Raw genomic sequence first — 13,896 nt, forward strand, 5'->3', positions numbered from 1 at the left:
ATAGAAAGTAAAATTATACAAAGAATAGTTCTCTCAATGCCGCCCTAAAGCCCCTATACTAGTTCAAAACTACTCCTATATATACTACTCTTCTCATCTTCTAGTTGGCTTCTTCAAGTCTTGGATATGGGCCTTTGGATCTTTAGTTGAAGCAGTTACAATCTTCAGTGGGCTCAGCTTTTCTTGCAAAGAAAGTGTGAGTTAGGCATGGACGTTAGTTAGGACATTAGTGGTGTTAACGTTAAGTGAAAGTGTGGGTTCGAGAACGTTAGTGACGATCACCTTTTTCACTAACGTTCCAAGCCAAAAATGGTCCACGTTAACTTCAACGTTAGTGGCACTAATGTGACCACTAACGTTGCCCCTTGGTCCTTCGCAAATGTTATTGGCATTCACCTTTTCCAATAACGTTGCTTATTGCCCTTTTTCCCCATGTTAGAGTTCACGTTAGTGTAACTAACGTGACTATTAACGTGGGCTTGCCTTTCTTCGAGAGCGTTAGTGACACTTACCTTTGTCACTAACGCTCCAAACGCCCCTTCTCACGTTAGTGCCTCAAGTTAATTGTGTTAACGTGGCCACTAACGTGGTGGTGATTGCCATCTCCAACGTTAGTGACAAAGGTGAGTGTCACTAACGTTGGCTCATCATTTCTTTCTTCCACGTTAGCTTCCACGTTAATATAATTAACGTGACAACTAACGTGGCTAATAGTGGCTTGGTCCAACGTTAGTGACAAAGGTGAGTGTCACTAACGTTGGCACTTCTTTGTTCCTTCCACGTTAGAGTTCACGTTAATGTAATTAACGTGACTCTTAACGTGGCTAAGTGTGCCCCTTTTTCCAACGTTAGTGGTATTCACTTTTACCACTAACGTTGGAGCTTTACTTTTTCTCCACGTTAGCTTCCACGTTAATGTAGTTAACGTGGCAACTAACGTGGGCTATGATGGCTCACGAAGGCGTTATTGGCAATCACTTTTCTCATTAACGTTGCAAGCTAGCTCCCATTCCACGTTAATGGTCACGTTAGTTAGACTAATGTGGCTATTAACGTGGCATCTTCCTTGCTTCCTTTGCCCTGAAATCAAGCAAGTAAAGTGCATCAAAGCTAGTTTCTAACTCATGAGATCATGCATCATCTATTTTATCATTCAATTCATGCATAATTCTCATAAAATCATATAAAAGTCACAATGTTTGCTTGAATCAAGATGTAAGTGATTATCTACCCAAAACTTTCTTATTAACTAAGAAAATGCATGAAACTACCCTAAAACAGTAAAGAAAAGGTCAGTAAAACTGACCAAAATACCCTGGCGTCAGACAGACAATAGAAACTCAAAGCAAGGCATGATCCAAAAGGCAAGGATAAGAACTCACACTACAAAGAGGTCGGACAAGAAAGTACCGAACCTCTATAAAACCTCAAGAAGTTGCAAAGGTAAACTTACAAGTATCAAAGGTTTAACTAGCATATCGGCAAAATGCATCCTTCAAAGCATTAAAGACTCAAAGGCTGCCTAAAAGGCAGCCCAGGAGTTTAAATGTTTGTTTTTCAAATTAAAGGTTGTAAAATAAGCAACCAAATGTCAGAAAAAATCAAATATAAACAGGACTGGCAAAAACATAAACAAAAGTCCACAAGTCGGACTATAATACAAACATAGAAAGTCATAAAGGATCCAAATTCTCCCCAATAGTAGCATCCTTGGCTGGAGGAGGAGGAATGGTCGAGATTGGGATAGCATCAACAGTTCCATCCGGTCGGTTCAGGATCTGCACATCGGGCTCGGACTCTGGATGGTCGACCTTTGAAGTTACGGAAGAAACTGAAGCTGCTGAGGCTTTCCCTAGTGGCACAAGAGGAGGACCCTCATCTTCATCATCTGGGGCAGGCACAATCTTGTCGTCCTCCACTATATTATCCAGACTGAGTAAGGTGAGGTCGAGCTTAGGGGCAAGAACTTAGACCTGGGCCTTCAAATTTTCATATGCATCCGTCACACTATCCACCATATGACCCTGGAGCTCGGCGTAATCAGCCTGGGTAGACTGAAGCCTCTCCTTAATTTTCAATAGCTCACCATATGTACAGGTGTAGCTCTCCTTGTATTTTTTCGCCGTTTCTTCAGCTAGGTTCGCAGTTGTCTCAGCAGCAGTAGCTCGGGATTTCTCCTTCTCCAATTTAGCCACCCTAGCATCCAGCTCATCCTTTAAACCCTTAATTCTATCAAACTCCGACTTGGCATCTTCCATAAAGGCCTTAGTCGCATGAACTGGAGAATCCCGGACAACATGAAATAAGGCCGCATCCAGGTTGGCCATTCAAATACTATTGCTAGTAATAAAATCCAGATGATGAAGGATGGACACATCATTCAACAGAACTTTACCATGAGGAGATATCACCTCGGTGGCAAAACCCACGCCGTCAAAATCCTTGCTATTCAGATCATAAGTACCAATAGTTTTTGCCGCTTTGGAGGAGGACCAGCAGCAGTAGGAGAGGAGGAAGCACCAGGGGTCGGTTGAACAGGGTCAGGTCGTCCAAACTTGTGGTGTTAGAATGATCTTCCTCGAGCCTGAAGTGTCAGAAGTCAGCTTCTTCGGGGGCACCTGAGAGGACCCTTCTCCCAAGGTCTTCGTCGTCATGTTTTGTGCAGCCATCGCCTTCTTAGCCCTACGGAAGGCCTTCATTGAGTCTGAAGACTTTACCATTTCTGAAAAGGAAGTCAAGAAAACAGTTACAATCACAGATAAAGGCAGAATCCCAAACCAATACAACAACACACTTTACACAAAAGAAGAGCTCGGGCACTACCTAGCTCGACACTAAGGAGGGAAGGATCTCTTAGAAATCTCTTTGTGTCCAGATGAGGAAGCTCCCCCTAGTGCTCCTCTAAAACATTCACAAAAGCTTATTCCACCTCATCTAAACTCTCCCAAGGATATTTGAGAACTACAGGATCTCTTTGCCACCATAAAGGAAAGGTTGGCTCATTATTTTCATCTAAAAAGAAAGGTCGAGCATCCTGAACAGCTCAGACCTTAAAGTAGTAGTTCTTAAAATTTCGGAAAGACTCATCAAACATCGAAAACACTTTCTTCCCCTGGGTAGCCCGGAAAGAAATCCAAGAAGCTTTCTTCTTGGCCACCCTGGGTTTTGTCAGAACAAAGAGATAAAGAAAAAGTTGAATGGTAGGACAGACACCCAATTCTTGGCACAGTAACTGAAAGAACTTTATAAAGGCCCAGGAGTTGGGATGAAGCTAAGAAGGGGCCACATTACAGTTCCACAATAGTTCGGTCTCAAAAGCAGCAAAAAGAATGGTAATATTCAACAAGGAAAAGAAGTAATCACATGCATAGAAAAAGGGACGCTCTTCCCGACCTAAGGGAGGGAAGCTAACCATCTCCTCAAGGTCATGCGACACCAGTTCATAGTTCTTCTCATACTCCTTATTTCTACAAATCCTATGGAACCTCCTAAGCCTCTCATAGTATTCGGGATCGGCCACGGTAACACACATCAGGACTATGTGTTAAGTGTTTCAGGCTTTATAGGGCATGAATGACTTGGAGATTGGAAAGAGGGCTTGCAAAAATGGAAGGAACACAAAAAATTGAGAAGATGACCAGCGAGAAGCGACGCAGACGCATGGCTCATGCGACCGCGCGAATTAGAGGAAATTGCAGTGACGCGCTCACGTGCCTGACGCAAACGCATGGATTGGAAATTGCACAAGTGACGTGAATGCGTGGACGACGCGCACGCGTGGCAAGGCAAAACGCTGGATGACGCGAACGCGTGGATGACGCAATCGCGTGACGTGCGCGATCTGCAGAATCTGCAGAATTCGCTGGGGACGATTTTGGGCCCTGTTTTGACCCAGTTTTTGGCTCAGAAAACCAGATTAGAGCCAGGGAATATGCAGAGACCAACAACAACATTCATTCCACAATAATTTTTAGTTTTAGATCTGAATTTACTCCTCCTCTAGGTTTTCTCTCTACACATTCATAGTTCTTAGGATTTTGTTTTTATTGCTTTTTGGATTGGGCTATTGAGAAGAGTTATTACCTCCGTCAAGACTTCATCATTCTTGTTTGTTTCCTTACTTGTTACTTACTCTTTCATATCCTTAATTTATTCAGAGTTACTATTGGATTATTTTTAGAATTTATTAATACAAGAACTATTTTTATTTTTTTATCGATCCTTTTGATTATTATTTATCATGTCTTTCTTTATTTCCCTTTCTTATTCTGTGAATTTTACATTCATAATGAGCGAGTAGTTCCATAACTTGATTGGGAGTTGGTTGAAAGGAGAACCTTGAGTTGGAATGCTCAAGAGTAAAATTATAAATTGGGTTTAGCATTGGGTCGCCCTCTAATCACTGACACTAGTCCTTCCCAAGGGAAAGGATTAGAACTTGTGAATAGAAACTGACTTCCAACTTGCTTGACTTTCCTTTATCTGGTAAAGGATAACTGAGCAGACAACCTTCAATTATCAATTGATCTTGGGAGAACTCCAACAAGGATAGGATTTTCGACTAATCTACTCCCGGTCAAGGTTTTTATTTAAATCACATAAATTCTCTGATTTAATTTCCTGTCTATCAACCCCTTTTGGAAAACATCTGATTAATAAAATAGCACATCTTTCTGCAACTCGTTGGGAGACGACCTGGGATTCATACTCCCAGTATTTTAATTCTAATTTTGTGACAACCCTTCTAAATTGTGTTGGTTAAGAACTGTACTTGCAACGCATCTCTTATAATAATTTCTTAACTCGCCAATTTCCGCCGCGTCAATTTTTGGTGCCATTGCCGGGGAGTTGCAATAGAGTGCTAAGTTATTGATTGGAATTTATTTATTTGCATTTTATATTATTTTTGCTACTATGAGCTGCATGTTTCTTTCGTTAAATGACGCATTCACTTCCTGATCCAAGCTTGCCAGTATTTGATCCTGAGATTGAAAGAACTATTTCACGTATAAGGCAAGCTCGGCGTCGGCTAGTCCTCCCCGAGGTCGAATCTGAAACGTCACGTAAGGAAGAAACAAGCCCCCTTTCTACTGATTCAGTTAATTTACGTGCAGGTGACATGGCAGCACCTAGGAGAGTTACGATCTAGGAGGCTGGAGCCCCTGATTTTACAATGCAACCGTTTCAAGCGCATCACCCAACAGTGGCTACAGATTTTGAAATAAAGACTGCACTACTCAACTTGATGCCTAAGTTTCATGGCTTACCTGCTCAAGAGCCTATCAAGCACCTTAGGGATTTCCAAGCAACCTGTTCTACTGTCAGGCGTGATGGTGCAGATGAAACTTCTATTCTGTTAAAAGCCTTCCCGTTCTCTCTTGAGGGAAAGGCGAGAGAGTGGTACTACACTCAACCCGTAGCAACTGTTTCTGACTGGGATATGCTTAGAAGAGAATTTTTGGAAAAATTCTTTCCAGCTGAAGTTACTGATAAACTGAGGAAAGACATTTCCATGATTGTTCAGGACGAGTCCGAGACTCTCTACGAATACTAGGAGCGCTTCAACAATCTTCTGGAAGCATGCCCCCACCATATGATTGACAAGATAGTGTTGCTCGGCTACGTCACACAGGGCATGAGGCCTCAAGATAAGACCACATTGGAAAGTGCTAGCAATGGGTCTATGAAAAAGTACAAGACCACTGATGAGGCATGGCAATTGATCAGCGACTTAGCTGAATCTACTCGGAATCACAGGCAGAAATAAATCCGGTCAAAAGCTGTTGCAGAGGTATCTTCTAGCAAGGAGACTACTGCTCTGACTCAGAGTATATGTGAAATGACCAACTTACTGAAGCAGATGCAGTTGAATCAACAACAAGCGCAGCAAAGCCAACAGTTAGTCCCACAGAGAGTGTGCAGGATCTGTGCTGATTATAGCCACTATACTGATGAATGTTCGCATCTCCAGCAAGAAGACAACACTGTGGCAGCCACTCATAACTTCTATAACCGCCCCAACCAACGATACAATCAAGGTGGCAGCTACAACCATGGATGGCAGGACAATTCCAACCAAGCATGGAGAGATAATTCTAACCAGAGTTGGAGGGACAATAATAACAGAGGAGGCCGAGACAATCAAGGAAATCAGAGGTGGAATAATAACAACAACAGGTAGCAGAACCAAAACCAGCCTTACAGAGCACTAATGAGCAGATAATTTATACGCTTTTTGGCATTGTTTTTACATAGTTTTCAGTATGATTTGATTAGTTTTTAGTATATTTTTAGTAGTTTTTAAATAAAAATCACATTTCTGGACTTTACTATGAGTTTGTGTGTTTTTCTGTGATTTCAGGTAATTTCTGGCTAAAATTGATGGACTTGAGCAAAAACCAGATTCAGAGGTTGAAGAAGGACAGCAGATGCTATTGGATTTTGACCTCCCTGCACTTAAAGTGGCTTTTCTGGAGATACAGGAGTCGAAATGGCACGCTCTGAATTAAGTTGGAAAGTAGACATCCAGGACTTTCCAGCAATATATAATAGTTCATACTTTGCCCGAGTTTAGAGGACGCAAACTAGCGTTCAACGCCAGATCTCTGCCCTATTCTGGAGTTAAACGCCAGAAACAGGTTGCAAAGCAGAGTTAAACGCCAGAAACAGGTTACAAACTGGCGTTTAACTCCAAGGAAGACCTCTACACGTGAAAGCTTCAATGCTCAGCCCAAGAACACACCAAGTGGGCTCGGAAGTGAATTTTTGCATCATTTACTGATTTCTGTAACCCTAGTAACTATTTTAGTATAAATAGAACTTTTAACTATCATGTTAAGGGAGTTCTTTTGATTAGTTTTATGCTATCTTAGACCTTTATGGGGGCTGGCCATTCGGCCATGCCTGGACCTTGTTCTTATGTATTTTCAACGGTAGAGTTTCTACACACCGTAGATTAAGGTGTGGAGCTCTGCTGTTCCTCATGAATTAATGCAAAGTACTACTGTTTTTCTATTCAATTCAAGCCTATTTCTTCCCTAAGATATTCATTCGCACACAAGAACATGATGAATGTGATGATTATGTGACGCTCATCATCATTCTCACTTATGAACACGTGCCTGACAAACACTTCCGTTCTACATGCAAACAAGCTTGAATGTGTATCTCTTAGCCTTCTGATCATGAGATCAGAGTCTTCGTGGTATAGGCTAGAATTATTGGTGGCCATTCTTGAGGTCCGAAAAGTCTAAACCTTGTCTGTGGTATTCCGAGTAGGATCCGGGAAGGGATGGCCGTGACGAGCTTCAAACTCGCGAGTGCTGGGCGTAGTGACAGACGCAAAAAGATTATTGAATCCTATTCCAGTATGATCGAGAACCGACAGATGAATAGCCGTGCGGTGACAGCGCATCTTGGACCATTTTCACTGAGAGGATGGGAAGTAGCCATTGACAACGGTGATGCCCTACACAAAGCTTGCCATAGAAAGGAGTATGAAGGATTGGATGAAAGCAATAGGAAAGCAGAGGTTCAGAAGGAACGAAAGCATCTCTATACGCTTATCTGAAATTCTCACCAATGAATTACATAAGTATCTCTATCTTTTTTTTATGTTTTTTTTATCTTTTAATTATTAAAACTCTATAACCATTTGAATCCGCCTGACTGAGATTTACAAGGTGACCATAGCTTGCTTCAAGCCGACAATCTTCGTGGGATCGACCCTTACTCACGTAAGGTTTATTACTTGGACGACCCAGTGCACTTGTTGGTTAGTTGTGCGAAGTTGTGACAAAGTGTGTGAATTACGTTCCGAGCACCAAGTTTTTGGCGCCGTTGTTAAGGATCACAATTTCGTGCACCAAGTTTTTGGCGCCGTTGCCGGGGATTGTTCGAGTTTGGACAACTGACGGTTCATCTTGTTGCTCAGATTAGGTAATTTTATTTTAATTTTAAGTTTTTGTTTTTATTCTTTTTATTTTTGAAAAATCAAAAAAAAAGTTTTAAAAAAATATATATATATATTTTTCAAAAAAATTTAATTTATGTTCTTCAGAATTTTTAAGAAGGAATTCTAGAGTTTCATGAAACATGTTGAAGCCTGGCTGGCTGTAAAGCCATGTCTAATTCTTTTGGACCGAGGCTTCCACTCATCAGCACAGAAGCAAGTTGAATGAAGTATCAGGTGTTGTATGTCTGATTTGTATCTGCTAAAGCTTGGCTGGCCATTGGGCATGTCTAGTGTTTTGGACCGGAGCTTTCACTGAAAGCTTGGCTGGCTAGTAAGCCATGTCTAATTCCTGGACCGGAGTTTTAGACTAACATTGCAAGATTCCTGAAATTCCTATTAAAAATTTTGAAATCCTTATTTTCTTTTTTTTCAAAATAATTTTCGAAAATTCAAAAAAAAATTAATAAAATCATAAAAAATCAAAAATAATTTGATGTTTCTTGTTTAAGTCTTGTGTCAGTTTTTAAGTTTGGTGTCAATTGCATGTTTATCTCTTTCTTGCATTTTTTGAAAATCCATGCATTGCATTCTTCATGATCTTCAAGTTTTTCTTGGTAAATCTTCTTGTTTGATCTTTAAAATTTCTTGTTTTGTGTCTTTTCTTGTTTCTCATATGCATTTTTGAATTATTAATGTCTCAACCATGAAAATTTCTAAGTTTGGTGTCTTGCATGTTTTTTTTCTTTTCTTAAAATTTTTCAAAAATAAGTATTGATGTTCATCTTGATCTTCAAAGTGTTCTTGGTGTTCATCTTGACATTCATAGTGTTCTTGCATGCATCATTTGTTTTGATCCAAAATTTTTATGCATTGAGTCTTTTTTATGTTTTTCTCTTTCTTCATTAAAAATTCAAAAATCAAAAAAATATATTTCCCTTATTTTCTCATAAATTTTCGAAAATTGGTTTGATTTAGTCAAAAAGTTTTTAAATCTAGTTGTTTCTTACGAGTCAAATCAAATTTTCATTTTAAAAAAAAATTCTATCTTTTTCAAATCTTTCTCAAAAATCAAATCTTTTTCATTTTTCTTTTATGATTTTTGAAAATTTCAAATTGATTTTCAAAAATATTTTTCTTATTTCCATTTCATAATTTCAAAATCTTTACTAACAATTAATGTGATTGATTCAAAAATTTTTCAAGTTGTTACTTTCCTATTAAGAAAGGTTCAATCTTTAAAGTTTAAATCATATCTTTTTGTTTCTTGTTAGTCAAGTAATCAACTTTAATTTTCATAATCAAATCTTTTTAAATTTCTTTTTCAAAATAAGTTTCAATCACATCTTTTTCAAAATCAATTTCAAAATCTTTTCTAACTTCTTTTCTAACTTCCTATCTTTTCAAAATTTGATTTTCAAATATTTTTCAATTAATCACTTAACTTTTTGTTTGATTTTAAAAAGTTTACTATTTCAATCATATCTTTTCAAAACTACCTAACTAATTCTCTCTCTAATTTTCGAAAATCACCTTCCTCTTTTTCAAAATTCCTTTTTAATTAACTATTTGTTTTAAATTTTAAATTGATTTAATTTTATTTTTCTTTCTTAATTCTCGAATTTTAACTTTTAATTTTAAAAACAAAAATATTTTTCTTTTCTTTTCAATTATTTTTGAAAATTCTCTCCACCTCATCTCTTTCTAAGTATTTTATTTATCTACTAACACTTCTCTTCCATCCAAGAATTCAAACCCACTCTTCACCTCTGTGTTTGGATTCTTCTCTTTTCCTTCCTTTATTCTTCTCTTCTTATACTTACATAAAGAATCTCTATACTGTGACATAGAGGATTCCATATTTTCTTTTCAGTTTTCTTTTTTTCATATGAGCAGGAACAAGGATAAGAACATTCTTGTTGAGGCTGATCCTGAACCTGAAAGGACTCTGAAGAGGAAGCTAAGGGAAGCTAAAGCACAACTCTCTGGAGAAAATCTGACAGAAATTTTTGAAAAAGAAGGAGATATGGCCGAAAATAATAACAATGCAAGGAAGATGCTTAGTGACTTTACTGCATCAAATTCCAATTTACATGGAAGAAGCATCTCAATCCCTGCCATTAGAGCAAACAATTTTGAGCTAAAGCCTCAATTAGTTTCTCGGATGCAACAGAACTGCAAGTTTCATGGACTTCCATCAGAAGATCCTTTTCAATTCTTAATTGAGTTCTTGCAGATCTGTGATACTATTAAGACCAATGGGGTTGACTCCGAGGTCTACAGGCTTATGCTTTTCCCGTTTGCTGTAAGAGACAGAGCTAGGATATGGTTAGACTCTCAACCTAAGGATAGCCTGAACTCTTGGGATAAGCTGGTCACGGCTTTCTTAGCCAAGTTCTTTCCTCCTCAAAAGCTTAGCAAGCTTAGAGTGGATGTTCAAACCTTCAAACAGAAAGAAGGTGAATCCCTCTATGAAGCTTGGGAGAGATATAAGCAACTAACCAAAAAGTGTCCTTCTGACATGCTTTCAGAATGGACCATCCTGCATATATTCTATGATGGTCTGTCTGAATTATCAAAGATGTCATTGGACCATTCTGCAGGTGGATCCATTCACCTAAAGAAAATGCCTGCAGAAGCTCAAGAACTCATTGACATGGTTGCAAATAACCAGTTCATGTACACTTCTGAAAGGAATCCTGTGAGTAATGGGACGCCTCAGAGGAAGGGAGTTCTTGAAATTGATACTCTGAATGCCATATTGGCTCAGAATAAAATATTGACTCAGCAAGTCAATATGATTTCTCAGAGTCTGAATGGATTGCAAGCTGCATCCAACAGTACTCAAGAGGCATCTTTTGAAGAAGAAGCTTATGATCCTGAGAACCCTGCAATAGTAGAGGTGAATTACATGGGGGAACCCCATGGAAATACATATAATCCCTCATGAAGAAATCATCCAAATTTCTCATGGAAGGATCAACAAAAGCCTCAACAAGGCTTTAATAATGGTGGAAGAAACAGGTTTAACAATAGCAATCCTTTCCCATCATCCACTCAGCAATAGACAGAGAATTCTGAGCAGAATCCATCTAGCTTAGCAAATTAGTCTCTGATCTATCTAAGGCCACTTTAAGTTTCATGAATGAAACAAGGTCCTCCATTAGAAATTTGGAGGCACAAGTGGGCCAGCTGACTAAAAGAGTCATTGAAACCCCTCCTATTACTCTCTCAAGCAATACATAAGAGAATCCAAAAAGAGAGTTGATGAGCGGATATTTTATATGCTTTTTGGGGTTAATTTCATATAGTTTTTAGTGTGTTTTAGTTAGTCTTTAGTTTATTTTTAGTAGTTTCTAGGCAAAATTCATATTTCTAGACTTTACTATGAGTTTGTGTATTTTTCTGTGATTTCAGGTATTTTCTGGCTGAAATTGAAGGAGCTGAGCAAAAATCTTATTCAGGCTAAAAAAGGACTGCTGATGCTGTTGGATTTTGACCTCCCTGCACTCAAAATGGATTTTTTGGAGCTACAGAACTCCAAATGGCACGCTTCAAATTGCTTTGGAAAGTAGACATCCAGGGATTTCCATCAATATATAATAGTCCATACTTTGCTCAAGGATAGATGATGTAAACTGGCGTTCAACACCAGTTCCATGCTGCTGTCTGGCGTCCAGCGCCAGAAACAAGTTACAGAGTGGAGTTCAACGCCAGAAACAGGTTACAACCTGGCGTTGAATGCCTAAAACAGCCCAGGCACGTGAGAAGCTTTAGTCTCAGCCCCAGCACATACCAAGTGGGCCCCAAAAGTGGATTTCTGCACAATCTATCATAGTCTACTCATTTTCTGTAAACCTAGGTTATTAGTTTAGTATTTAAACAACTTTTAGAGACTTGTTTTGTATCTCATGACATTTTAGATCTAAACTTTGTACCTTTTGATGGCATGAGTCTCTAAACTCCATTGTTGGGGGTGAGGAGCTCTGCTGTGCCTCAATGAGTTAATGCCAGTATTTCTGTTTTCTATTCAATCACGTTTGTTCCTATCTAAGATATTCATTTGCGCCTTATTATGATGAATGTGATGATCCGTGACACTCATCACCATTCTCAACCTATGAACGTGTGCCTGACAACCACCTCTGTTCTACATTAGATTGAATGAGTATCTCTTAGATTCCTTAATCGGAATCTCCGTGGTATAAGCTAGAATCCATTGGCAGCATCCTTGAGAATCCGGAAAGTCTAAACCTTGTCTGTGGTATTCCTAGTAGGATTCTGGGATTGGATGACTGTGACGAGCTTCAAACTCGTGAGTGCTGGGCGTAGTGACAGACGCAAAAGGATAGCGAATCCTATTCCGGTATGATCGAGAACCTACAGATGATGAGCCGTGCGGTGACAGCGCACCTGGACCATTTTCACTGAAAGGAAGGATGGTAGCCATTAACAACGGTGATCCTCCAACACACAGCTTGCCATAGGAGGGATGTGCGTGCGTGAAGAAGAAGATAGAGAGAAAGCAGAAATTCAAAAGGCAGAGCATCTCCAAAACTCATATTCTCATTTACTGCATAACAAGTAACCTTTAATTCATGCTCTCTTGTTCATTTGCAAGTCAATTGATAACCACTAATTAATATCCTGACTAAGAGTTGCAAGATAACCATAGCTTGCTTCAAGCCAACAATCTCCGTGGGATCGACCCTTACTCACGTAAGGTATTACTTGGACGACCCAGTGCACTTGCTGGTTAGTTATGCGGAATTACATAGTGTGAAGTAATTTTCGTGCACTAAGTTTTTGGCGCCGTTGCCGGGGATTGTTCGTGTTTGGACAACTGACGCTTTATTTTGTTGCTTAGATTAGGAAAAACTTTTCTTTTTGGTTTAGAGTCTCTTATTATTGTTTCTGGTTAAAGTTTTAGAATCCTTATTTTCTGTTTCAAAAAAAAATTTTTCGAAAATTATTTTTTTTATTCTTAGTTATTTAAAAATACTTCTTCAAAACAAGTGTTATATTTATTGCCAAATTGGCTAGAGCGTTGGTCTAAGTTCGTGGCAATTTGGTATACTCTTTTCAAAATCTTCTTTTTCAAAAATAATAATTTCTCTATTAAATTTTGTGCCAAACTTTAAGTTTGGTGTTTTCTTGTTGATTTCCCTTTGGATTTCGAAAATTTTAGTTTGGTTTTCTAAAAATTTTAAGTATGGTGTTCTTTCTTCATGTTCTTGTGTTCTTGTGAGTCTTCAAAGTGTTCTTGAGTTTTCCTTGTGTCTTGATCTTAAAATTTTTAAGTTTGGTGTTCCTTGGTGTTTTCCCTCCAAAATTTTCAAAAACAAGGAGCATTAAATCTAAAAATTTTAAATCTTGTGCTATCTTATTGTTTTTTCTCTCTCCTCTTTAAATTCAAAAATATCTTTTCTCTCTATTTTAAAGTAAATTTTCGAAATTTACCTTTAAAATTCAGATTTTTATTTCAAAATTTAAAACCTTTTTCAAAAATCATCATATCCTTTTCAAAACTTCCTAACCACTTTCTCTCTCCTCATTTTTTTCGAAAATTTTCAACCATTTTTATTTATTTTATTTTATTTTAATTTATTTCATTTTCAAAATAAATAAATAAATAAATAAATAAATAAAAATAATTTTTTATATTTTTTTATATCATCTCCCTTTCTCCATCATGGATCTAAGTGGAAATGAACAGTCCAGGAGGACTCTGGGGTCATATGCTAACCCCTCTACTGCTTCATATGGGAGTAGTATCTGCATACCTTCCATTGGATTCAGTAGCTTTGAGTTGAATCCTCAGCTCATTATCATGGTGCAGCAAAGCTGCCAGTATTCTGGTCTTCCACAAGAAGAACCTACAGAGTTTCTGGCACAGTTTTTACAAATTGTTGACACAGTATATGATAAGGAAGTAGATCAGGATG

The 13,896-nt window shown here is 38.3% G+C and overlaps 1 non-coding gene across 1 annotated transcript; it reads right to left on the reverse strand.

Annotated features, from left to right (window-relative positions):
* Positions 1-10,370: 10,370 nt before the first annotated feature.
* LOC112760732 (small nucleolar RNA R71) lies at positions 10,371-10,478 on the reverse strand. The gene has a single exon (XR_003181159.1). It is a non-coding gene; the product is annotated as a small nucleolar RNA R71 (small nucleolar RNA).
* Between the last annotated feature and the right edge of the window lie 3,418 nt (positions 10,479-13,896).

The sequence above is a fragment of the Arachis hypogaea genome, chromosome 16, assembly GCF_003086295.3.
Source record: "Arachis hypogaea cultivar Tifrunner chromosome 16, arahy.Tifrunner.gnm2.J5K5, whole genome shotgun sequence".
NCBI classification, from domain to species: domain Eukaryota; kingdom Viridiplantae; phylum Streptophyta; class Magnoliopsida; order Fabales; family Fabaceae; genus Arachis; species Arachis hypogaea.